This window comes from Haemaphysalis longicornis, unplaced genomic scaffold (genome assembly GCF_048455015.1).
Source record: "Haemaphysalis longicornis isolate Haplotype H1 unplaced genomic scaffold, Haemaphysalis longicornis Haplotype H1 scaffold_40, whole genome shotgun sequence".
Lineage (NCBI taxonomy): Eukaryota > Metazoa > Arthropoda > Arachnida > Ixodida > Ixodidae > Haemaphysalis > Haemaphysalis longicornis.
Genome location: NW_027526362.1, coordinates 1,847,778 through 1,873,893, shown reverse-complemented (window position 1 = coordinate 1,873,893; position 26,116 = coordinate 1,847,778). Strand labels below are relative to the sequence as shown.

Below are 26,116 nucleotides of genomic sequence, written 5' to 3'. Positions count from 1 at the left end.
AACCTGTAGTTGCAGTCATACTTGAGAGTGGTAAATAATCACTCAGACATCTCATCACTTCCCCCCCCCCCCCCCCTGATTCTGCCGTTACCGGTTATGGCCTAACGGATATGAAATAAGCCCCTTTGATTTACTCGTGTTCATGACACACGATCCGCACATCTTATAAAATTGCATGTGGTCATAACGGCTATACGACTTGACCATGTGAAATTGTTTATTTAGTGGGTCTTTCACATTACAGCACAGAAGGAACAAGTGAACAGTCTTACGACACCTCGCGATATCTCGAGGTGTAATATGTAGCGACCGTACTGAATGTGGTTAGATATTCTCCATGTTAATGGCAGCGCGAACAAACGAAAAGTTGTGTCTGCCATACTCTGCACATTCAACGCTAGTGATGTTCTCAATGGCCTCTTTCGCGGCGTTGACAAGCATGGAGCGCCGGTGTTGTTTTTTCGTCACACCTGCTGGCGCGTTCACGAGCGCCTGTCGATGTTCCTCTAGGTAGGCCTTGACATTGAACTTCAACTTCGAAAACACCTCTTCAGTTGGATTGAAGAAAGGGCTGTAGGGCGGCAGTCTTTGGATCGTGTGTTGGCTCACGACCAAAGCCGCCACTTCCTGCTAATCGATGGGCTGGAGCATTGTCAAAAATAAAGACCGCCTCGCCGTCGGGGTCCTGTTCATGTGCTTGCTGCTTGCTGTGATGCTTCTTCAAAGAATTCGTTGAAGCCTGCCCAGTGTAGTTTGTCGGCGATACTCCAGTGGACGATGCCGTTGGCCGACATACAGAGCAGGATGTTTACATTTGCCCCTCTGGTGCCCGTCACAAGTTTTACTGCCGGAGCACCTCTCTTCGCTCTTGCAAAACTCCGCGCACACCACACATTAGAATTGGTCTCATAAATGTAGTAGCGTGACACCGTCGTGCCATCGTTTTGCAGCCATTCTGCGTACTCCCGGCGCTTCGCCTTGACTTCCGGGCTGTTTCTCTCTAATGGTCTGAGCGTGGCCAACTTCAGGGAATAGCCGTGGCCATCTAACAACCGGTCGATGCTGGAGAAACTAATCGCAAGGTCTTGCATGGTTTCGGCGAGGGCAGACCGAAACTGAGAAAGCGTGAAAGATGGGTTATTGCCAACAATCTCGGTCAGCGCGTGTACGACGGTCACGTCGAACTTCTTTGACGAACCGCCACGTTTTCTTGCGGTGCTGCGGTCCGTTGCTGCAATGGATCTAGCCGTTGTTAGCATCGGCCAACACGGGCCTGTGAAAACTTCCTCGCATGCTCTAGAGCACGGTGTGCGTGGATGAATCACCCAGAGGCACGAGGAGGCAAGATACCCTGGCGCCAACGGCGGCGGCGGCGGCGGTTTCAAGTGGCGGCTTCTATATCCTCGGTTCGCCGGACGCTGCGGGCCACTTCTTTCCTTCGTACACGTATGAAAGAAGGGTCAACCGAAAGGGAGCGGTTTCAAGGGCCCAAGCTCTTCGGTTTCCAACCGTCGGCGAGAGCAGGAGGTCACTCGTCTTCACGTGCTGGGAGCCGAGTTGAATTTCCGTTCTCACGGGGCCTCCAAAATGAAGACTTGCGCGAAGTGGTGCAACTCCGGCACAAGACACGATCGATTACGTGGATATTCACCCTTTCAATCGACCGAGTGGTCCGTGTGCATCAGCCACTCCTCATGTCGTGGCGGTGCATCAAGTGTCGTCCACTGCCCACCTGATTGGACAACCTGTGTGAAGCTAAATTCCCTAGCCAGGGATCTGGGGAATACGAACTATATTTAAGCGACTGTATTCGTGTTAATCTTGTTCTCCTGTCTCGACTGTCATCATGTCGAATTAACCTCCTGTACAGTTTCCTCCTAAGCAGTCATCTCGAGTCTCTAGTCCGACACCATGCCGAGCCCGGACCTGCGGGCATGAACGAGTCAGACAACCCAAGGGCCCCTCGTCTCTAACACCGTCTTGACTTTTATGCCAAGTGTCTCAGCGAGAAGTTTTAAGTCGCCACCGTGCTGATAAACCTCAACTATCCGGGCTCTGTCGACATTTGAAACGGAGTTGTACTTCTTCTTTCCTTCACCCAGCGCTTTCTTCAGTCTTCCTCAGGACATTTTCCAACGCCCGCAGGCCAGGACAGCGGTCTTTTTACTCCGTGGGTGCCGTGTGGTGATCGTATACAAGTTTCTTAGACGTATCATCTGTTCCGGTATTGTTACGCCACCCGACTTGCCAGCGTAGTGTAACTCGCGTCAGAATTATTGTCTGCTCCTTGCGTAACAATGCTTTAAGACTTTTCGTTGGTAAAAACTCATTATGCTTTTATGCAGTGTTAAGCGATATTTCCGAATTATAATATCGTCTGGGAAATCGTTAGAAATATCGCCTGCTGGTGGCAGAAGTGTCCTCTGCTCGCGTAAAAATACGCTGGCAAATCTGCTGGGGTAACAAATACGCCAGCAGACGGCACTTCTGACGACCTCGCAGACGATCACCCCACGCCACCTACGGATCAAACGAGACCGCTCTCCTGATCTTCGGATGTTAGTAAATGTCCATTACGGTACGCGCATGTGATAGTTCACACGTAAGACATCAAGGAACACCACGTTTCCATCACACCACGCGCATCAAAGCCCGCAAATCTCGCCTAATGCCGCAAAAAACACCCCTGAACAACCTTCCAACAGCTGGATTAAATTGGTTGGCACTTGGATTAAATTCGCTGGCACCTGGATTAAATTCGATGGCGTTTGGATTAAATTAGATGGCACTTTGATTAAATTGACTGGCGCTTGGATTAAATGGTGTGGCGATTGGGTTAAATTGAGCGGGAAAACATGTAGTACGGAGATTACAGCTATTTATCTCCGCTCTGGCGCAAGCGTATCTGCGGCTACGTTTGATTGAAACTGATGAGGAGTGCGGTTTCTTGTATGGTACAAATGTACAGCTTTCTTCAAATCATTACAAATCATTCTTCTAACTCTCCGGGTGTTTTTTTTACGCGAGACAAGTTGCCGTTGCGCAGCCTACAGCTCAGCAACACAAATTGCGGTACCCCATCGGCTGCAATTAAAGACCAAATTATTGCCCATATAAAAGGCTATTGGAGACGAAAGGCAGGTGGAATACCTATTAGACCTCAGACTCTTCCAGTCTCGACAAATCTCAATTTGTCCTTTTCACAGCATCCTGGTGTGTGGGTTGTTCTGTCGGCCACGCGTAACAGTCCTTCGAAGGGGCAAAATGGTCCCACGCACTCTGGCGCGGGCTTCTTTGCGGCTGCGTTGTGATGTCGTTTCGCGGACAATTGGATCTAATGATGCGCTCTTAGTGGCCGAACCAATTGCGTGCCTTTCTGTACGCGGAGAAGTACTCGAGGATAGAAGGAAAATCGAAGGTCCGAACCTGCGCTGGGCCATTCGGCGCCAACTAGACCAATTCGAGTTCCTTAACAGCCGACGTGTCTTCCGGCCTGGCGATAGATTATTATTACAGTGGTTCGGTGCTGTGACTCTGCTGGGACGTTGCATTAGCCCAGGGAAAACCATGTGTCGCCAAGCGACACTTTAGAGCTAGGCAGGGCCATGTACGTAATGTTCCCTGTAGTAGGGTGTGCTGGCTTTCTACGCAATCTAGTTACGCATGCTTAGGAATTTGGGTCAAGTAAAGTTATCCCGAAAAACCACCCTCCCACATCCAAGCGGCGTGTTTGGCGTTAGACATCACGTACAGCTCACTTGAGACCGTTAGGTTTGGCTAGTGGCCATGGATATTGGTACGCCTTCGGAGCGACGTCTTACTCCTCACCGCGGGTTACAACAAAAGATTTTTTTTTTCGCCCAGGTTTTCAGGTCAGACAGAGATGTTTATTTCAAAGTACGATATAGTTGCGACATCAATTTGTTTTTTTAGGAGTGTAGAATTCGAAGAAGGGTCGAAAGAGCGGACGTTGCTGCGTCATAATTGAAGTGAAAAGTGCGTCCTTACTGTTTCCAACTGAAGAGTCAATTAGACAAGTACAAAAACAACGAATTCAAGGGAAAATAGACTGAAACTGCTAGCCATAACCGGGACATCTTAATAAAGTGTCGGCGAAAGAGCACAGAAAAAAAAAATGCGGAAGCAATGCCAAAGGACTTAACTGAAATGGTAAGTCAGTTGGCATGAGAGGCGAAGCAGGTGGCCAATAATTATTAGCAGGGCACAGGAACCCAGGCGATCGGTGAATAACCCGGCAAAGAAACGCTGGTCGTGCTAACTCAGGTGTCCCTACCAAAGCATGGTAATACGGACGACAGTGCAGACGCAGTGCTGATACGAAACGTAAAGGAATCGCGCGAAACTGTTGGAGAGGATTAGGATGTATTCCTTGCAAGCGACACCAGGCGTAGACACGAAGGGAACCGTATCAGGAATTATCGTGTATGTGCGTGGCGGCTGTGGTCGTCAAGCACGCGGGTGGGCAAGTAGAGCGAATAATTGAGAAATACTCTCTGTGCAGCCGTCGTTGGCAGACGCTGTGGAGGAGCAACAGGAGAACCCGTGGCGAGGCTAAACATTTCTGATGGTTGTCCCCTTTGCTTATTCCCTCACTGCGATAAGAACTGAAGACACACAAGAGTCATGCCACTCGGCGCTCAAATGGCTGCCTTCGCTTGGCACTACGTGTGCCGTCTACAACGTTCATTTCAATGGCATGTGTTTTATGTACAGGCACTATAACCGTGATTTGTCAGAGACAGAGAAAGCGCAATCTTTTATTCCCCCTGCCTGCACAGTTCTTGTCCGGATTTGCGTTTTAGGGTCAGAGCTGTCAGAGGATATTCCTGTGCTAATAGTAGCTCGGCGAGCGCTGCGGTTGCGGTCTCTCGTATCCACGTGAGATGAACATGTATTATTACATTCGTCGTCGCTGGATACAGAGTGAACTAACTCGGCATCCCCACAGTTATGTATTTTACTGCGATGTTTTCATCATACTCTTCAGGTGTGACTTCAGTGCTGCGTCAGTCTGCCACGTCTTCTTTATTTACTGTTCTTTTACATTCACCACGAATATACCTGTTCTCCAAATTTGCTCTTTTAACAACTGCCCTCATCGCCCTGCAAATGACCTTTCCCCCTTTAATAAAGCAAGGGACTGCACATCGTATAACCTCTTCCGCTGTCACACAGCAGCTCTGCACATTGCCTATTTTTTGTGCATGCTTTGGTTACAGCAAAAAACAGAGAAACTGACTAAAAGAAACTGTTAAAAACTAAAAATACCATAGGAACAACTAACAAGACATCAGAGGCGAATACAACAAATAAGCTATGGTTATTAAGCTTTGCTTAACAGAACAAATGAGTGCAGGGGGGTGTCTGAATACTTGCGGCTATTTTGTTTAGATTTCAGGGATGTCTTTCGTCAATCGTATTTCAATCGTATTTATTTCCATAATGGTTAACTCGGGCCAACAAAATTCCCGCTAACTGGAATTCGTACTGCTGGAAATTCACGGAATAGCTTTAAGGTGCTGCGATGGGATCCAGGCCCCTGTCAGGGCCTCTCGCTAGCGAACGTGTGTAACTCAGCTTGCGCATTCGTTTCACGAAGCTAGGTTTTTCATTCGACAGCGTCAGCTAATTCGACAGGTCAGAAATTTGGCGTCCTGGCCAAGAGATGTCACGTAAAATTCGCTAAGTGTGTCACACAGCATGGCTCACGGGTGGCACACAAGTCACGTGGCGGTTCAAAGCATAAGAAATAGATTGCAGAATGTTCGGATTGACGCAATATTTTTTAATGAGAAGCGCCCTTCCACCAAGGGATGTATGTAAATTGAAAAAAAAAGGGTCTCCTGGGGTCTCCTGAATGGGAGACGAGAACTTTCCTCAACAGCTCAAAGATCGACGATTCTGTCTGGCAAACTGAATGTGTTACCGCCTGTGACTTAGACAACATTTGTTATAAACATGTATTGAGGCCTACACGAGCATGACAATCAACAGAAGCGGCATCTAGGGGAGCAACAAAGTGCGCTCCCGCTAAGTGTTCGCTCTTCTTGGCGATGTGAACGCAGTTGTGTGTGGGACTCGCAGCAACAGAGCAAGGAAGGAAGTGGTGTGGAGGGGGAAGGGTGGCGATAATAACGAGGGGACGCGTTCGCCGAATAGACGCTAGTGCTTGCTTAATAAGCACGCCACAGGATGTGCTGAGGTATTTCTTAAATTCTTTGTATGCACTGAAGGTGACATAAAGGGTGGAAATATTGTTTTGTGATGGTCATAAACTGCATGCAATATTCTCAAAGGAAGTGTTTTTCTTCTAACTCAGAATGCCTCCTTTAGTGACAGGAGGCCTATTTTCGGCCTACTTTACAGACACTGAACGCCAGAAATAGTGATGTCTTGCTGCAGTCCGCTACTCACCAATGGTCGTTTTCCCCAGAAAAACGAGAAACTTTCTTCTCGACCGGCGAAATGCAGCCGCGAAGTTTCGTTTTCTTCTTCGCCTTTTTTTTGCTAAAAAATCACTTTCGAAAGCTGCCGTAACGTCAGCGGCCGTAGAATGGGGGAAAGCCGTAAATTGGATCATTGAACCTGTCTTGCAGAGGGAAGCAGATCACGTCCCCCTGGATGGGAATCTCCGCGGGCAGCTCGAAAGACTGGCATTGACCTGCAGGAGCGCAATCCCTTGGCCGGAGCGGCTGCCCTGCGAGGTAATACGACTATGGCTCCGCCGCAAGGTCGTCAGGACAACGCACAGCTAATCCACTGTTGCTCGCAATATTGATGGCATCTTCATCACCATGACCATCATATTTATTTCATTGAAGACCTCTGTAAGCGTAGTGGAGTAATTTTGTGGGCCAGGTGAACAACGAAGTTGAACGTGCACATGGTTAAATAATAAAACATATCAAGAAATGGCACCATGAAAAACGCATGGTCAGATTCAGAAGTGTATACCTTGAGGCGAATAGATGGCATAAATTGCAGTTCGCGCCACTTCTACTGTTGCTGTTGTTACGGCAACTTTAAACAGTGATTTTATAAAAAAAAAAAAAAGACGAGGGAAAAGAATATTCGCAGCTACTTTTCGCGGGTTAAGAAGAAAGTTCTGCTGTATAGATGAGGCAGGGCGCCCAATGGGAAAAAATCATTATTCTAAGAAATTAACTAATATTTCTGTCTCTTTCTTTTTTAAACCTTCCAAACGAAAAGGTATTAGACATTGGTGTAGCTTTAAGAGAGTCCGACTTCTTGTTGTGTTGGTGTTAAGTCTCCTCGTTCGTTGAGCCAGCGCCAGGCTTAGTATCATGAAGGCAGGAGGAGGCTTGGAATCTTCGACAACGCCGGGGAATAGAAAACGTTGACATTCAGCATCAAGCTTAAAATTTGCCCAGTTTTGGTGCAAATGCGCCTACGTATGTCACATTGACGACGAGCAGAGAATCCCACAAGATTATAGGCCATGGTTTTGCAGCAGAAATCCCGGCAACGAGAGCGTAAAGCAGTCCACAAGGTGCAAAATAGGCTAGCGCATTAAGCAACCCCACCAATGAAGAAAATTCTAAGCCATTGAGACACCATTGTGCGGGAGTGTGACGGAGGTACAGCCATATTCAACCAAGCGCGTGCTTGCGCAAGATGAGGGACTGGCTTGCAAAAGACGGATGTAGGGGGCTATTCTGCTCTTATAATAATTATTCCCGCAAGGTCAAATACGCCGACGCCGTTCGTAGTGTTTCTCTCGCAATTCAAATGGTAGTAATGATGTATCTATGCTCTGCGCTGCGAGGGTTCTCGTGACCACACACAGAAGAGCAGAGGGAAACACTAAACGATTGCGACAGCAGGCTGCACTAAGAACCGGGAGTGTGCCAGGACGGCATCAAAACACAAACCGCAAATCCGGTAATGACGTAGGAGGGGGTGATCGGAAGCAAGGTTGAACGATGCTGGCGAGACAAACCGGGGCGAACGGTGATGTATAACCCGAAAGCGTGTTTTTATTGGTGTGCTCGTGTAGCACTTTGTAGCACTTTGTTCCGTGCTGTAACAAGTAGCAACTTAATGGGATTTCGTGGTCGTCGATTTAAGGCTGTTCAGAACAGCACACTGATTAAGTGAATCTTCAAATTCATTTTTTTTAACAGCCGGTATTTTGTTGCCACGACGTGTGACGCACTGTAGCCAACGCGTGCATAATAAAACAACACGCACGTAAGACACAGCAATACGATAACAGGAGCTCGTATTTGCATACAATATATAAACAAGAAAAATTCCCCCGCATTTCCCCGAGGGGGAGAATGTGAAAGTGCGAATGCACGGTTGTCGGCCCGCATGCGGCGCTTGCGCTCGGCCCCCGCAGCCCACCGCCTCGCCGCCTTCTCTTCCATCTCTTCCATCGGGTTTGTAGTATCACGTGTACACCACGCAGTTATCAAGCCGCTATAACGCCGCTGAGTCGCCAACGCACGCCGCTGACGACGTAGTTTGAATGCGTTAAAGATATAAGGCGCGTCACTAACACTGATATCAGCGTCGCCTCCGTGGCTTGGTCGGTAGAGCGTCGCTCTGCGGCCGCAAAGTCCTCGGATCGAAACCTGGCGCCGGATGCTGTTTCTTTTTTAAATATAGAGGAGCACTGCGGACGCCGACGCCGCCGCCGCCGCCGGCGGTGGATGGTTTGGGGTCGCTTATAAAGTGCATTCGCACTTAAAAAACATAAATCGAAGCATATTGGTAACCTCGTCGTCCGACGGGAAGAGGTAGATGCGTACGCTGCACGTATACAGAAAGCTGCACATTCTGCCTTCTGAAAGGTCGGCCTCTAGCGAAACCGCCGAGGATGAAGTTTTTTAAGGCATACATACATACATTTATATCAGTGCACATGGAAAATTTCTTAGGAATATCGTGCCAGCGTCCACTGGGGGTTGGGTCAACGCCTTAACACTGTAGAAATCGGGGAAATATGAGCGAGTACGTCCCATGCGCAGAATCCGCCCGCCAGTGCATGAATCCCGCACAGAATCCCGCCAGTGCGACCTCCGCTTGCTAGGCTGTTCCCCTAAGCACACACAATCCCTTTCCACTGGAGATCAGCCGCCTTGCCGCGAACGAGGCCGACACGAAATTGCTGTCACCGCAAGGCGATGAAGATAGCCTGTTGGTTGCACACGACCGGCTTTAGAGATAGCGACTGCCCACCAACTGGCGACAAAGGGGAACCAGTCCCAAAAAGTTGCTGTAGGAGCGGCGCGGTTCGAGAGTGTGGCTAGGTTCAATACTTAACCTTGCCAGCTTCGCTTCGCTCGCGGTGCGGCCTGGGACTGCTTCCACAAACGTTAGCGGTCGTAGAAACCAATACGTACTGCGAAGGAAAGTTTGGAATCCAGCTGAATGCCGCCAACGGCTACAAAGGAAAGCTATACAGCTTTCACAGAAACTTCGCAGTTGAAGAAAAATTCATCCTGGTCCAGGATGGACCAGGAAGAATTTTTCTTCAACTGCAGAGTTTCTGAGAAAGCTGTATATAGCTTTCCTTTGTAGCCGTTGGCGGCATTCAGCTGGTTTCCAAACTTTCCTTCGCAGAAACTTGATTGATTGTAGGGTTTAACACGCCGAAGCAACGCAGGCGATGAGGCGCGCCGTAGTGGAGGGCTCCAGATTAATTTTGACCACCTGGGGATCTTTAACGTGCGCCGAAATCTCGTACACACGGGCGTTTTTGCTTTTCGCCTCAATCAGAAAAGCGGCCGCCACGGCCGGGAATCGAACCCGCGACCTTGTGCGCAGCCTTCGCAGAAACTTACTCCACCTAGGCGATTTGCCCTAAATCTGTTCGATTAATACCGACTGTACCGATGAGTACCTATAATACAAGCCAGCACCGAAATAGAGAGAGGCTCTTTGTTAGAGGACAAAGCCGAGATGTTTGCCTGGAGGGGGAAAAGAAAAGGCCCGATAGATTACAGAGCAGAAGAAAGAAAAGTAGAGAGAAAAATAACAAAGCATTAGGTTCAGTTTCTGTCAGAAGTATGCTTAAAAATCCTGTTTTTTTTTTTTTACTCTAAATCACTCCAATGACGCCAATCCTGTTAAGATAGTCGAACAACGCCGCCATTACTTTGCGTTGAGCTGGTGGAGTTGGCCAGGGACCGAGCATAAACGGTGCAGATCAACTTCTTCGCTGTGCCAACGTCAATGTACAGAAGTAAACCACACTGCTACCATATCTGCCTGCTGGACTATCTTAGAACATTTCCGTTCATTTAAAAATTCGGAAAAGTTGTCAACTTTCTCTTTACGTCGACGAGCTTTCTTTTGGCGAGAAGCTCTTCGATGCACCTGCAAGTTTACAGAGAAGGCTCAAATTTAAGTCGAGCAATTCTTTGTGTGGACGCAGTCCTTTTTTCGGGAAGACATCATTTTTCCAGCTGTAGAAGCACTAATCGACGGCAGCCTTTTCAACGGCTGCGGTGTTGTCCTCATAACTGGCTCCACCCTTGTCGGATAATCCTTTGGGTGGTGCAGAAGTCCAACAAATGGCAATGGAGAATCGCAGTTATTGTATTCGAAACATAGTTTTGAGCCACTGCCCCCTTCCGAAGCGGTCCGAGGCTAGTGAAAAGAAATTGCCCTTTTCCGTGCGGCTGCCAGTCTTGCCCAGCTGAATGCAACAAGCACCATCGCGTACGATAAGAGTGATGCACAAAATGTCTGCAGAAATTCAGAGAATTGTCACTAATGCGGCGCAACCTTACGGCACTCGTGTAGAGTGTGAGTTCTTTGTAGTCACATAAGGCTATAAGTTGCGAAAGACGTTGGATTATTCTATTGTTTTTCAGTTTTCTTTTGCCTCTTTTCGCCAATGATGTAAATTTATATCATTAAATTGATGAAGCACATTTATGTCGCTATTTTTTTTTTCGAAGATGCCGTGCGTGTTGCAGGGTGTGTCCGTTTTCGCCATTTTTAGTTTTTTTAACGTTGTTTTCCGGTCTCTTAGGGTTCGTAAGGTCTCCGGTTTTGGGGGTAGATGTGTAAGATGCGTATTGTTGATTTTGTGAGGCCATTTTTGTTAAACTTTCATTTTCCTAATTTCCTTATTTTCAATGTTTTTCAAGAAGATATTTGATCATATCTCCATTTCCACTATTATAACACTTTTTTTTTCATTATTCATTTTGATCACCCTAAAGGCCCTTGCGGGCATTACATAGGGGGGAACAACAGATTTGCACAATGCACTCTAAGCAGGAGAAAGTAAATAAAAAAAAAGTGTTAAAAAAAGTACACAGAAGGTTACAATAAACAGGTAAAACCGTACACAAAAACAAGCGGAAGTATTACACTCTCATTAACAGAACAAATGTCGAACTAAATACACGGGGTAGGTCCGATCAAAAGTAGGACCTAGGCAACAAACGAGAATAGACTATATTTTATTGTACACACTGAAACAGTTGAACAATTTCCTCGGGGAATTTTTCGTGGTTAGTAATTGTGGCAATACGCTCTGGGAGGGCATTCCATTCACTAATGGGTAAGGGTAGGAAAGAAAGGCGGTGCAGGTCAGTACGCGAAAATTCAGACGGAACTTTGTTAGGGTGGTCTACACGTGCGGAAATATGTTGGGCTGGTTTTGTTCCTGAGGCAGTGAAGTTGTTAGGGTGATGGTACAGCTGATGAAAAAATGTAAGCCTGCAAATTTTGCGTCTTGTTTCGAGCGATTGAAGACCGAGATTCCTTTTTATCAACGTAATGCTAGAATGGGGCGTGTATTGTTCTGATATGAAGCGGGCGCTCTTGTTTTGCAACGATTCTATTTTCGTGGCCAAGTACGATTGGTAAGGATTCCAGATTATTCCAGCGTATTCAACTTTTGATCTTATAAAGGAGGTAAATGCGAGCAGTTTGGTAACTTTATTGGCTTGACGTAAAGAACGACGAATAAAACCAAGTTTCTTGTAAGTGTCACCTCAAATTTAATCTATATGAACTTTCCAAGACAGGTTTCTTGGGAGGTGAACTCCTAAGTATTTAAACGAATTGACAGGCTCAACAATCACGCTATTCACTGTATAAGCAAATGAAATAACTTCTTTGCGTGTGGTGAAGCGCATTAGTTTAGTTTTTTTAACATTAATGTTCATTTGCCAGTCGAAACACCGCTTTTCCAATCTACACAAGTCGGTTTGAAGTTTAACACAACTAGAATGGTTGGATACACGCCGATAAATTACACAATCATCTGCGAATAACCTAAGAGAAGAATTAATGTCAGCACAGATGTCATTTATGTAAATTAAGAAGAGAGTGGGACCAAGCACAGACCCCTGCGGAACCCCTGATTTGACTAGCTGAAACGAAGAGTGTACATTATCTATAGTAACGGCCTGTTGCCTATTTCGAAGATATTCCTTAACCAACCTAATAACATTTCGTTCTATTTTAATATTTTCCATTTTATGAATGAGGAGATTTTGGGGGACACGATCGAATGCCTTCTCAAAATCGATGAATATGGCATCCGTCTGCTCAAGTTGATGAAGGGAGTCATGAATATCAGTTGTAAGTTCAAACAGCTGGGTTTCACAAGAGCGCCCGCGCTGAAATCCATGCTGATTCGGGTATAGAATGTTGTAATTTGTCAGGTATTTCATTATTTGGGACGATAGGATATGCTCAATAAGCTTGCATACTACGGAAGTTAATGATATTGGCCTGTAGTTAGAGAATTCATTTTTATCCCCCGCTTTGAAGATTGGTACCACATACGCTAGTTTCCAGTCCTCAGGTATTACACCAGTATCAAGAGACTGCTGGAAGATAAGTGCTAGGATTAGTGCGGAGTACTCTTTTACGGAGTAACGGCAATAGCCCCGCCAAATCTGCATTTTTGTGGAAATGCATCGCGTTACATGGTTCGCTCATTTTTGATATTTTTTATTCGTAATTCGAACGTTGTTTCTGCAAGCTTCCTTGTTCATTCTTCAGTATTGGTTGGAGATTCACCATATGCATTTTGTTTCTTTTGTGAGATCATTATGTGAAAATTTAATTTTTTGCATTTTTTTATTTCTTGGTTTTTCAACTACGTTTTGACTTATTATCTCCGTCTACGCTGTCATAACTATTAATGTGTTGCTAGAGCCAAATCCGTATTTTTGTAGAAATGAGGGCGTTACACGGTCCGGCTTTGGGGTACCCGGGAAAGAATGTCACGCATTAAAACTTTGCGCAGCATATTTCAGCACATTCTTTCGCAAGAGCATTTATAGAACTCCCTGCAGCTACTTTTTTTTTTCAAATCACGATCGATGTTGCTGCGATACTGCCTCCACAGTAGCTTTAGCTCAACCAAGACTACCGGCACAATTTCGGGTTCACGCTGGTTTATAACAAACGGAGCGGTTTACCCTTGAGCTTGGTTTGTTGGCGTTTGCAAAAAAATACCAAGAAAAAACGCTCCTCCGGTGCCAGGCGCCCACATGGCTATCGCCTAGCCGCGTAGGTGGAGCCAAGCCTCGCCTAGCTATGACGTCATTGCTGGAACACTCGAGAACACTCTGCCCAGAACACTCGGCCCAGCATTCGTGGCGGGACCTCTCGCGTGCTTTTCTTCTCGCTAGTTCACGTGCGTTCGCGGCTGAAGTGGGAAGTACAGTGCGCGTCAGGCTTGTCTAGGGCAAGCGAGCGCGCGGCTTGGGAGCGTGCGGGCGACATCTGCTGATAGCGGCTGGGTTAGAGATAGCTTGCCATTGCGCGTGCGCCGATCTCGGACAGGGTCAGGCCGGTCTTCGTTTCGCATGTGCCGCTCGAATTTGCAGACGCCACCACCCTCCAGGGGCGATTGTCTTTCAAAGTGGCAGCCAGGAGCGTTGACAGGGCAGATAGACGCGTCGTTCGACGCCGTGCAATAACCCATCAGGCGGTTACGCAATGCTAGACAACGACCTCCCCTAATCTTCTGAATCTCATGTTTAGCAAATGAAAAGCACGCAGCAAGAACGCACTGCAGCACTTTGCGTCAAAACTTCTGTGCGATTAAGTAACGGCTGCACTGATAATGCATGGCGTCAAATTACGCGCTTACCCCCTGTCACCGGCTACGGTTGGCACTTCAGAATAAAAGCGCCCCTTGTGGGGCGTGGCGTCTCTAAGTTTGAGAGGCCCATGCTATAAGACGACCGACCCGATCTTGTCCGAGATCCACGCACGCGCAATGGCAAGCTATCTTCAACCCAGCCACTATCAGTAGATGTCGCCAGCATGCTCGGAAGCCGCGCGCTCGCTTGCCCTAGACAAGCCTGACGCGCACTGTACAGTACACCTCGCGCTACAGACGCCGAGTTGCTGAAGCCGGTTGCTGCCGGTTCCAGCATGTGTTCCAGAGATGTGAGAGCCGGTGGACAAGACGATTCGGCCCCCCCCAGGAAGTTTTCTTCTTCCTGACTGCAGTCAGGAGGAACGTTGAACGGGAAGTTGGAAAATCAATTTGAGGTGCCACAGCCTGCTGGTCTCCGACGAAAGGAGAGGGGCCGGCAGCTCTGCTGTTTCTCTATCCCTGCACCGCTACTGGAAGCTGCGCACATTTGTTTGTTTTGTTTTCCTTATACACGTGGTGCAAACTGACGACGCGGCGAGTGTTACTTCGTGATTTAAAGGGGAAGCACCTTAGGGTTCTCGCGCTAACGACGTATCCTGTCGTCATCGTCGCTTCATGTAGTCACGGCACTAAAACACCGGTACACCCGTTTTCCAACGACTCGCGCTAGAACGTAACGGGTACTAAAAGAACACACCGGGACACTCCTCGCCTTATAATGCTTCGCATTCAAAGACACGAGAAATTTACAGCAAAGCTGTATACCTCCACCCCTAACGGTTTCATCTCCATGGGCAAAAAACTCCAAGGTGCCAAGAATACACTTATACACTGCATACCTTGCCCCTCCCCAGGTTTAACGTTAGTGAAGATGGCCCGGGTTTGTTAGGAGCGAAGCACCTGAGGGGCTCAGGCTGGCGGCGTCTCATGAGTCACTTTTAAAACACTGGTACACTCGTTTTTAACGCCTCGCGGTACAACGCTCCGTGCTTCAAAGACACGAGACTTTTACAGCAGAGCTGCATACCTCTCTTCCCCAACGGTTTCATCTCCGTGGGCAAAAACACCACGGCCACAAGGCCTAAGACGCCGAGCGCTCAGCATCACAACCGCGTTATACACTTCATCATAACTTCTAAACCGCATAATACATCAAAACCGCGTCATCGAAACCGCTTCATACACTTATACACTGCATGAATCGCCCCTCCCCATCTTTCACGTTACTGGAGATGGCCCGGTTTTGTTTGCATCATATCAAACAGTGTGCGTCAAGTGCTTATTTCTGATCCATACTAAAGAACAAAACGCGCTGAATATTTCTTGCGTCTTTTTTTCAGACGTACGCGTGTTATAAAACCCGTGGAACGCTATGAAACGCGTTCACAAAGGGTTGCCAGCTGTGGACGACTTTCGCGGGCAACATGTGTGTGGGTGCGAGTTTGGCGGACGCAGCCGCGCGCGTACTTTTGCCATCCAAGCAAAGGAATAGTTTCGCGTTTACAATAATAACCCTTACGTAGGTGCACCTTTGAACCCTGAGAAGGTGTGCACTTCCCCCAGTGTTAATTGACAGACTTGAGCAAGAAAAACTACGAAAAAAAGAAATAAAAACAATGTGGAGAGCGGGTAAATTGGGATATAATGCAGCAAATTTCAGTGCAAGGGCGCCGAAAAGAACTAAAAAAAGCCAAGCAGGCACAAGCAATAATAAATTCGGTAAGGGGCAACAGCGAGCATTGGCAGGTCACCATCTATAAAGCTGGTCGCACTGTTATAACAAGCGGAAGGCGCTCTGTTGTACTTCCGGCAGCAACCTAGCAGGCGACGGTTGCACTCGCGGGAGCATTCTGCACCTGCAACGTGCTCTCGCTCGTTTGGCCGCTTTCTACCGTAATAGGGCGCTGACCCACACGTCGGTCGACGCTCGCGCGATATCACTAAGAATATCGCCGACTTTACGTACGCACGCAAGCACACACGCAGTGTCAGTGTGTCACCGACACCATGTTCGTTGCACGAGAATGTACAGTGCGAAACATGCCTGTCTTGTTCACCTTCAGTCAAATCTCGTTGCTACGAACCCCACATTAACAAATTTTCGCAAATTTACGAACAGTTTAATAATCCGTGCCAGATTGCCTATATTTGTACTTTTTTATTTTTTATTTAGAAAATACTGGAGGCCAAGAATAGCACAGGCAGAAGTGGGGGTGGTACAATACAAGAACATCACTAAAAATGAAAACAATAAAGAGGTGGCACAATCTAACAGACAAATATACAACGTATTAGGGTACAAAAGCTAAGTTACTTCACAAAAATTTTCAATACTCTTTAACACGTTCCTAGATTCGAAAATATGATGTGGTAGTTCTTTCCATTCTGTTATTGTGCGAGGAAAGAAAGAGTATTTAAAATTGTTAGTTCGATGAAAGATAGGAGTGAAGTTTTGTGAGTGATATGGTCGTGTTGGATGCGAAGATAACGTAGCAAAAGTGTTTGATAGGTCTTGTATGCGTTTTTTTTTTTTTGCTGACAGACAGAAAAGAAATTTTAGTCTTGCTGTTTTCCTGCGACCTTCTAAAGTTTGAATTTTGTTATCATTCATTAGTTCAGTTGGCCAATCAGACGGGCGAAATCGGTTGGAAATAAAACGGACGGGTAACCTTTGGATTTTCTCTAGATTGTTGATATTTTTTTGGTAAATTATCACGTAATTTGAGATGTGTTCCAGCAGTTCACAACACGTGCTTGTAAGGGATATCGGCCTGTAATTGGTTATGAGGAGATTATTTCCTTTTTTAAGTACTGGTAGTACTCGAGCGATGCGCCACTCTGCGGGTACAATGCCTTGTGATAAGGATAAGCGAAATATTATAACAATAAAGCGGGAAAGAGATGCAGCGTAACGACGTAAAAATACGTTTGTTATGTTCTCCGGACCACCAGAAGATTTGGTTTTATTGTTCAGCAGCATATGAATGAAACCCTCGAATGTTATGAAGTCGGGGTGTATTTCTGCACAGTTTCCACTGGCATTATCGAATACGCATGGGTTTGAAAAAACGGAGTGAAGGTACCGTGGCTATTTCTTTCTTATCTCGAATAATTTGATCGCCGAGCAGAATTCAGTTTGCATTTTTTTGTTTATTAGTCTTTATGTGGCGCCAAAACTTGGCTGGATCGCTCTTAAGGAATTGCGGCAATTTTACTGAATAGAAAGCATGCTCGCTATACCTATTTTTTCCCAAAAGGGTTCCTTTTAATTTTTGAAACAAGGGACCCTGTGACTTTAGTTTTTTCATGCGCTTACTATTCCGCGCTATATGAATTATTTCCCTTGTTATTCACGGATTTTTGGAGGGTTGTGTTTTTGGTTTGTTCGGGATGAATGTTTCGAGGCAATAGCAACAGAGTGACCGGGAAGTACTCCAAAGGCAGTTGACATCAACACCAGTAAAGGGTAAATCGAGGCTAAATCAAGGCTAAATCAAAAGGCTAAATCAAGGTAATGGAGAATTGATTCTTCGTTTGCTTTACAAAAAATTTTAAACACTCTTTGCGTTACAGGCATTTTTCCAGGTTGATTGGCTACACTACATGTAAAGAGAACTAGCTTGTGGTCAGACAGACCATCATCAACAGATACATGAACATCAGAAAGGCATTTGCTATGGAACAGAAGGTCAAGAATTGATGTTGCCTCCTCCTGCATGCGTGTTGGCATGCTCACTGCTTGGTCCAGACCACACGCTAACATCATATCAAAGACGATTTGATTACTGGAAGATGGGGAACTTAATTTGGACCAATTCATGGTCGGTAGATTAAAATTCCTAGCAAGTATAAGGTGGCATTCAGAGTACATGACAGAAAAGTTGTAGAGTTTGCTAAGAAAATCGGCATCAGAAGAAAGAGGGCGCTAAAGGGCAACGAAAACAAAGGAATTTCGAGAGATGTTTCATTTCAGACGTAAGCTTTTATGGTCTTTTATTTGTTCTAAAGGGGTAACGGTTACGTGGGCGCTAAAAATGACATCGACGCCTTTTCCACCTGTCGACCTAAATTTGAGGGACAATTGCGGTATCATCGATGCCTTTGTGAAGTCAAGTTTTCGTGGCTACGGTGATGTGGGGACAGAATGTTAACAGTGTGTTTTCGAGTTCAACCGTTTTGTTAAGAATGCTTAGGGCGCTGATATCAATTAAGGCGCAAGGTTTTATTTGCATTATGTAGCTGTGGGCTCGAATGTAGTTGCTAAACTAGGAGGAATGACCGTTTGAACTTTCACGCGCCTGTCACTGCTATCATCCCACATATACGTGTCGCCATCAATCCGCAGCTTATCATGCAGGAGCTACGGTTTCTTTCAGTTCGCTTTATCTATCTTGGCACTGTCCCATAACAGTTTACGTCTACGGATCGTTCGGCGAGAGTAATTGTTTTGAATAAAAACATCGGTACCTTTGAGCTTCTTTGGGTTGTTTTGTATTTCTTGATTCTCATTATAATCCTGAAGGTACAAAATTACGGACGGTTGCCTGCTTTTCTTCCAAGTCTGTATATGCGGCCAATTGAACTGCACTTAACGTGAAGTTTTTTACCGAACAGTTCGTTCACTACCTCATTTTTTGTGTCGTCTTCCGTTTCATTTACTTTTTCCGCGAGGCCATATATCACTAGATTGGAACGGCGGCTGCGGTCTTCGATATCGGCAAGCTTTTCGGACGTGTCAGCTACGGTAGATTTTAGTTGGTTTCGGTTTGAATCAACTTGATCAATTTTACTTGCTGATTGGGAATTGATATTTTCAATTGATATTTTCAATCTGAAAATATTTCAAGACTACGAATTTAAATACAACGCGTATTTCAGAATAACGCACGTAATTTATTTTTCCCATTACTATCGAGGAACATCACTGTTACGAATTGGGCTAAAAGTACGGACGTCGCAACTCTCGCGTGCAACAGAAACCGCTGTTTCTCTGTGTATTCCCTGAGAGCAGTAGCTATCATCAGCACCATGCCGAGTGCAAACAGCTTGCGCCACCACAGAGCTGTGGATTAATGTGCAGTAGTCCAGCAAACCGAGCCGCGTTTGCCCCTTTTCTCTCTCGTTGTGTTGGGTGATGGTGGCCGGTCGGTCGTTCTTCAGGCTAATCACGTGTGCGTGCACGTATTTCGTTGTTGTGCGTAATTTTGCTGCGACGTTTGTGCGAGATCTAAAGATGAATGCAGTTAGCGACAAAGCAAAGAGGAAGCGAGAGCAGTCATATTTAGTGACGATGACGACGCGAAAAAAGACGACTGTGCTTCACCGAACACGGGAGAAGATATATAAGATCGCGTCGAACAGGGATGTTTCAGGGCACGTGAACAAATTCCGCACTTTCATTGCTTGGTGCAATGGCGTACCCGATGTGTTTTGCAAGGTGGAATATGTAGAGGCATTCCTAAACGGTCCTGCGTGCGGCACGCGCGAGAAGAAAATGTCCGATTTCTTCAAATAACGTGGCTCTGAAGTGAGCGCAACATTGTTATTTAAGAGTTTGCCTGTCTGCAGACTCGCCTACTGCAAATGTACGTGATTTTTATTCCAAGGTTTCAACACTGGATTATAACCGCCAGTTTTTTATTACAACAATATTTCAAAATAACGAACGATTTTCGTAGGTCCCGCGTGATTCGTTATATCGAGATTTGACTATTTCGAAGCTGCCGAAACAAACGTTTAACAAAAATGGTCAAAACAAAAAGAGTGGCCTTAGGTTTAAGTACACCGCAGTAGCTGTCTTTAAATTCCGCTCGGATGAGGAAGGAGAAGGCAGAAAATTATAATGTTGTGTTATAGGAAAGTATGTTTCCCTCTCCGCTTCTACTGAGTACAGTGCAATATAAGTAGCGCATCTTAGGATGACGTCCAACACCTGGCACATTCTCAAGTTCTCAAGTGAAGTTCCAGCTCTGCTGGAAACGGTCTTCTTCGCGTGTTGTGAAGCTTAGACAATTATGCGCTTTCGTGTTCGTAATGGTCCTCCTAAAGGGTGCGAAGAAGCCGACTAAGGGCAGAAAGTTAACGCTCTTTTATCCGTGCAGGTGGAAAATCACGCCATGAATTCGTTTGCCCGCAGGCAGTGTTCCGCGCGTGAGAGCGTGCGCCGGCTGCAATCTAGCGCGCCACTAACCGCGCTCTGTCTGGTTTCAACGCAATTGCCATGACCGCTTCACCGATTGCGGAGGAATCTTCACGCGAGCACGTCCCGTTAAATTGGCTTTACAGGAGCACCCTCCAGTCGTCCTGCTGTTGCCTTTCCGCGAGCCAGTATAGAAATGGAGGTGTGACGATGACGTGGTTGCGATTATACACTGCATATACATGTATGCTAATAGCTCTTGAGAAACCGTTCGCGAGTTCCGCCTTTGCTGTAAAAACGGTCGTATGTCAAGAGAACAATAAGTTCACCGTCGCCTTGTACAAAGGCAGACCTACGGCTAAGAGCGGTACGGAGCAGCTTATCTTCTTTGCTCAAAGGCTTGTACCAGCATCCGTGGTAGGTATAACAAGGAGCGTCTCCAATGCACCAGTTCAATGCGCTGTAGAAGGACGTACAATGTGCAAGGTAAAGTTATACGTCTCGCCGTCCTTGGAAAGAAAATTATTTTTTTGTGTCTTGCTGCAGAACGGCATTACTCTGTGGACTCGTGCTATGGACGGCCCCTGCAGCATTTCTGGAAATCTAGCAGCACTTATTAAAGATGATTTAGAACTTCCTTAACTGTGAAAATAAAAGATCAGCGAAGCTGTATTGGTAGATATCTATACTGAGTTTTGTATAATGATTTCCTACATACATCAAATGACACATACACATGGCTTCCTTTGAGTTAATTCAAAGCTATTTCTCATGTGTTTTTGTTCTGAGACAGTTTCGATTAAAGAATAGTCCCAGCCGTTTCCTGTCGCCAGAATTCCTCCGTGCACAGCGATTTACTTATAGAAGACGGGTATTCAGTCATGTTTAAAACTTCACTGTGAAGAACCTTGTTACGACGAGTAAATGAAACTCGGTGTAGCAATAAAGTCGTCTTGGTGGCAATGTTTCGGTATAACTTCTTCCGATGTGCATAGGCAACTGCAGAGCATTTTACTAAAGCTTTGCGGTGAGTCCGTGCAATTATTTCTGAACGCAAGCCGATAGACGCGCGCAATTTCTGTCAGAACCTAGCGCGACACAGCTTCGCTATAACATTATCTCGAATAGCTAACTTAAGGGAACAGTGAATTGGGAGCAAACTGCGCAGTTAGGATTCATTTAGTTCCGCACTGCAGCGCATGTAAAATTTCGTTACTCGCACTTTTGAGAATAAACTACCCACGCCTCGCTGACCAAAACAAAAATTAGTGATGAAGGTGCTTTACACTCGGCATAGAGGATTAGTCGCTTACCGCTACCACCCGAATATAACCCGAGGGAGCCTTATATGTCAAGCTGTCAAGCGTAGCTTTTCAATCTATCGTTGCAAAATGCTTATTTTGGCGTCAAATTCACGACCGCCACGTTTTGCTACGTGCCTGTGGTACAAAAGATTGTCGGGTCAAAGGAGGAACAGAGGTTTGTTGAATTATTGCTATATATGAATCGCTCTCATTTATCGCGCTCAGTTATCGCTATATATGTGAAATCATAAAATTTTCGGGTTGGCTGGTGGTAGTTTACAACTGCAGCCTGAATTCAATTGTGGGACTGTATCAGTGAAGCTGTCCTTTTTTGTATATATGCCGAGGCGACCACATTGGCAGTTGCGCCGAAAAGCAGAGTTCCTGAGGTCAGTGCTCATCGTTGTGGCAGGAGTTGCGAAGGTTCGCGCCGCCACGATCAATCATAGCCATTCTGCGTATGCTGTGAGCTTGTGGAGGTCAAAGCAAATATACCTTCAGCTTAGGAGATGTGCGAGGAGGCGATTACGATCAGCATGTCAGCATTGGTGCATCCCAACGCTGAGGTTGTGCTCTATGTTCAAACAACGTCCGCCACCCTATACATTGCGGTTCAGTGGTACGAGCACAGAATAAAAAAACGACCGCATTGTGGACGGAGCGCGCGCTGTATGCATTGGGTAAACATTGAGTCCCCATCCGCGTGTTTATCCGTCACGGGCCCTGCACTCTACACGCCGCTATGTACATGGAAACCATTCGAGCTCGTCCGGTCATTCACTGTCCGAAACTGCAGTGCGGAACTTTGGTCTTTGTACGGTGTCCCCGCTTGCGATATGTGTACTGCCCCGAGGCATAAGAGGCGTCCATGGTCTCCCAGCACTTTCACTAACGTCGCGAGAAGTTAAAGACTTTTGCTGTTTCCCGTGCCATATATTTGAAATCTCCGCTTGCACACGTCCATCGTGTATTCCAGGTTGCCGAAACGGCAATAAACCCCGAGGTGCTAGTTAAATAACCTGAGGTGGCTGGTGAGCTGGAGTATCAGTAATAAGTCGACACCCCGACTTCCGATTTGTTGGGAAATTAACAAGATAGGTGCCACAAATGTTTGCAATTACACAGGAGAGCTGGTTGTCCAGAAACATTGCCTGCAGTACCAAAGAAAACACCCGACTCGTAGGTTACGTTCCATGCTGTGCACGTTAATTATACGTGCAACGTAGTTTTTTTAATGCTGATGTAATTTCCGCAACTGCTTTTTCTCCATAGGTAGAACTTGTAAGCGTTCGCATTGTTTATGGGGGCCGTGAAGAGAAAACGCAATTTTGTACAATGTGAAACAGCCGGCATTTGGTAGCCCGTTTTGCTCAATTTCAGCCACATACGACTTTTACTAAACATCGCAAAACTTTAAAATTGCGCGGTGTAGTGACGTACTACGGGTATTAACTGCATGTTACCATTCTAGCTATACATTAAACGTGTCTAGAGGCCCCACTGCAGCTGTGCAGCCATGTTTCGTGGTAGTGGTTTTGGGCCGCCGCGGCCGCCGACAGTGCAAGCAAGCATTTGGGACTTCATAGAGAAATCGCCGTACAGTGGTCGCGGGGTCGCCACGGATTCATTTTTTCCTGAATACATCAACAATTTCGTTAATTTAGCGATGAAATTGATATTATTTTTATCAGAAAAAAGCAACATTTTAATGGTCGACCTTTTTAATGCTTTCATGGCCACCTGAATGGTTTGCGAGGTGGCACTTGGTTTCCTACAGACGCCCGAAAGAAGCTCACAGCAGTTATTGACCTGTCACGCTAGAACTGTGGTCTAGGGCTGCTAAATCTTCTCGGAATTTCGTTTTTAACTATGAATGCACTCGCCAATCTCCCGCGCAGTACTTTTGCGAGAGAAGAGCAGATAAGGTCGGTCACGTCCGTCCGACGGCAGCGTCTAAATATACCTTCATGAAATAGAGCTACACAGTTTCCTTGACCGCTTTGATTGCTGCTCTAAATGTCATGTTATCCAGTTCACCAGTACTGCACGATGCGGCTGGAGGGCGTGTGGTGTTGAAAAGTGGGCTTAACAGTAAATTTCAAAACTATATGCAGGAAAAACAAGTTTGGCACATGTAAAAAGATACATTGTTGCAATAACAACAGTGTCAATTTTCACGCAAGCTTTTAACAATCTCTATGAATGAAGGAGTGGCGATATACCAGCCCTTACGACGTCGTGGGTACTCGGCTGTGCGATTGGCTGCACTGGCTGCACCAGACCAAAGTCACGCCTACAAATACCCAGTGATGCCTCTATACTTCCGTTTGTTCGTGCCGCTTGACTGCCAACATAGAGTTAGCACACTGATAAATATCTTGTTCGGTATTTTTCCCCATTACGGTTTTGCCGCAATTAGTGGCGGGCGATTTAAAGGTTTTGCGCTGTTAAGTTTTTTTGTGTGAAAATTGGGTCTTCAGAGGCGCGGTGAGTTGAGTGAGCTCCCAAAGGCTGGTTCTGTCATGTAAGACACGGTTATATGTTGTCTTTATGGTTCTTGGAGAAGTATTCACACCGGAGATAAATTAAAGCTATCCACTCCGTCTAAGCGCTGCGCATCACGTGACAACACGTCGCGCCTTCTTCCGTAAACGCGCTATGCAGCCGGCAAGCGCATGCAATGGGCTCTCGGGAGCTGCAGCGCTGGGATCGGGGACGATTTGTTCAAGTTTTACAAAGGATCCCCGCCTCATCGGAGAATCCTTCGCTGTTGTAGGAATGCTTCTCACCCTTTCTGGGAGTCCTGCTTCCAAGACTCGCTATTATTTGACTTTCCTGTGCCGGTGATATGCCTTGTGAGGCGTTGGAAAAGGAATGCCCAGGAGACAACGACATAAGACGCCGCCGACAGCGAAAGCCCCTAAGGTGCTTCGCCCCTGAATGCAATCCGGGAAATGAAAGTTCGTGGACTGAAACCCCAATTTCCCATTAATTATGTATTATTGAGCAATTCAAGCCACCTGTTGCAGAAAGGTAAGCTTGAATGCAAAAAAAAAAATATGCCGGGCTATCTCTACTAACGTGAAACTTAGCGAAGCCTGCAGTGAATCAGTGTATTCTGGGCGGCTTGGCGTTTTTGCCTACGCAGGTGATACTGTGGAGGGGTGGGGGCGGCGGTGGTATGCAGCTTTGCTTTAAAAGTCTTGAGTCTTTGAACGTCCTATCCTGAAGCGTCGGAAAACGAGTGCCCCGGTGTGTTCTTTTAGTGCGCGTTTTGTTCTAGGGTGAGGGGTGAACAATTGTTCCGGTGTTTTAGTAAGCGGGAAGCGTAAATGAGTGTCCCGGTATTTTAGAATCGTAACTACATAGGCGATTACATGAGACGACATGAGACGCGGACATTTCCAGCCCCGCCCTAATATATATATTCCTTTAAGCGTACCCGAAATTACTTGCATCTATACATGGGATGAGTAAAAGTGATAGAGTCAACCCCATACGTTAAATTGGCTCCTTTAAAAGTAGGTGTCTAGCTGTCGGGAGGCGGCGACAGGGGAGAAAATAACTGTTCGACTGGCTCCGGTTCCTGGCATGGTACACGCAGTTCGCTAAGGAAAAGCCCTGTTCTAGACAAATATAAATTAGTCTAGACAAGTACAAATCTAAATACTGCAGCACAGCTCTGTGGAAGTCACTTCGCATTGACGCTTACGCCAAATAAGAACATTTAACCCGAACGTTTATTGTGTGCTCTTCATTTGATAGAAGTGCATCCGACCGAGTAGCGTCTAGATGCCAATTTCTTCTTAATCATGAAAATGCAAAAAGAGCCAGACTCGGGATGCCGAATTGAACAGAAGCTGTGACAGCGAGATCAGCGAGACTGTCCGCTAACTCATTGCCTGTATCGAAAAGCTACCGAGATAACACTTCGGCGTCCTCGTCTTCTCCACCTCCTTGGTTGGGATGGTGGTGAATACCCTGGCAGGAATTATGACCCTGCCTAAGAGTTAGGGCACAACAAAAGTGGCAATATCGTGGTCATCTAATTGTATTTAAATACTTCTTTTTCCCCAACTCAATTGCGAATGGTACGCGCTTGAAGTTGCAATGTTCTCAGATTCTGACTGCCTTACTGCCATTGAGACAGCCTTTGGAGTAGATGTAATAACCCCCACATTTATCATGTTGTATTCCCTGTGTTGTATTTCCTGCGTATCCCCTCTTTTGCTGATGTTTGTTGTGCGTTGTGTAGGAGTACTGCTTCTGTTGTACTCCTGCATTTTGCACACTCTTTACATTGCTGTCTTGCAAGTGCCAAGATGTCTCGTGGTAGCTCGTACATACTAGCCACCGCAAGACATCGAGGGTCGTTATAACATCCTCTTTTTATTTTCTACTTCAACCCCCCACAACAATGCCCAAAGGTCAACGTAGGTACTTGTAATTAGTAAATAAATAAATAAATAAATGGTCCGTCCTTCGCCGTGAGGCTAAAAATAAACTTGAAGAAATTTAAAGCAATGCGAAACAAGCATGCTGGAT

At 46.2% G+C, this 26,116-nt stretch overlaps 1 protein-coding gene across 2 annotated transcripts in view; it reads left to right on the top strand.

The window, feature by feature from the left end:
• Positions 1 to 26,116, top strand: part of LOC144137553 (diuretic hormone receptor-like) — a 291,661-nt gene that overhangs the window by 98,034 nt on the left and 167,511 nt on the right. Inside the window, exon 1 of one of the 2 annotated variants that reach the window (XM_077669484.1) lies at positions 6,623 to 6,725. The exons of the other annotated variant lie outside the window; for it this stretch is intronic. The gene's annotated coding sequence lies outside the window, so the exon portion shown is untranslated. Of the gene's footprint in view, positions 1 to 6,622; positions 6,726 to 26,116 lie in introns of those variants that run through there. 2 annotated transcript variants of the gene reach the window in all.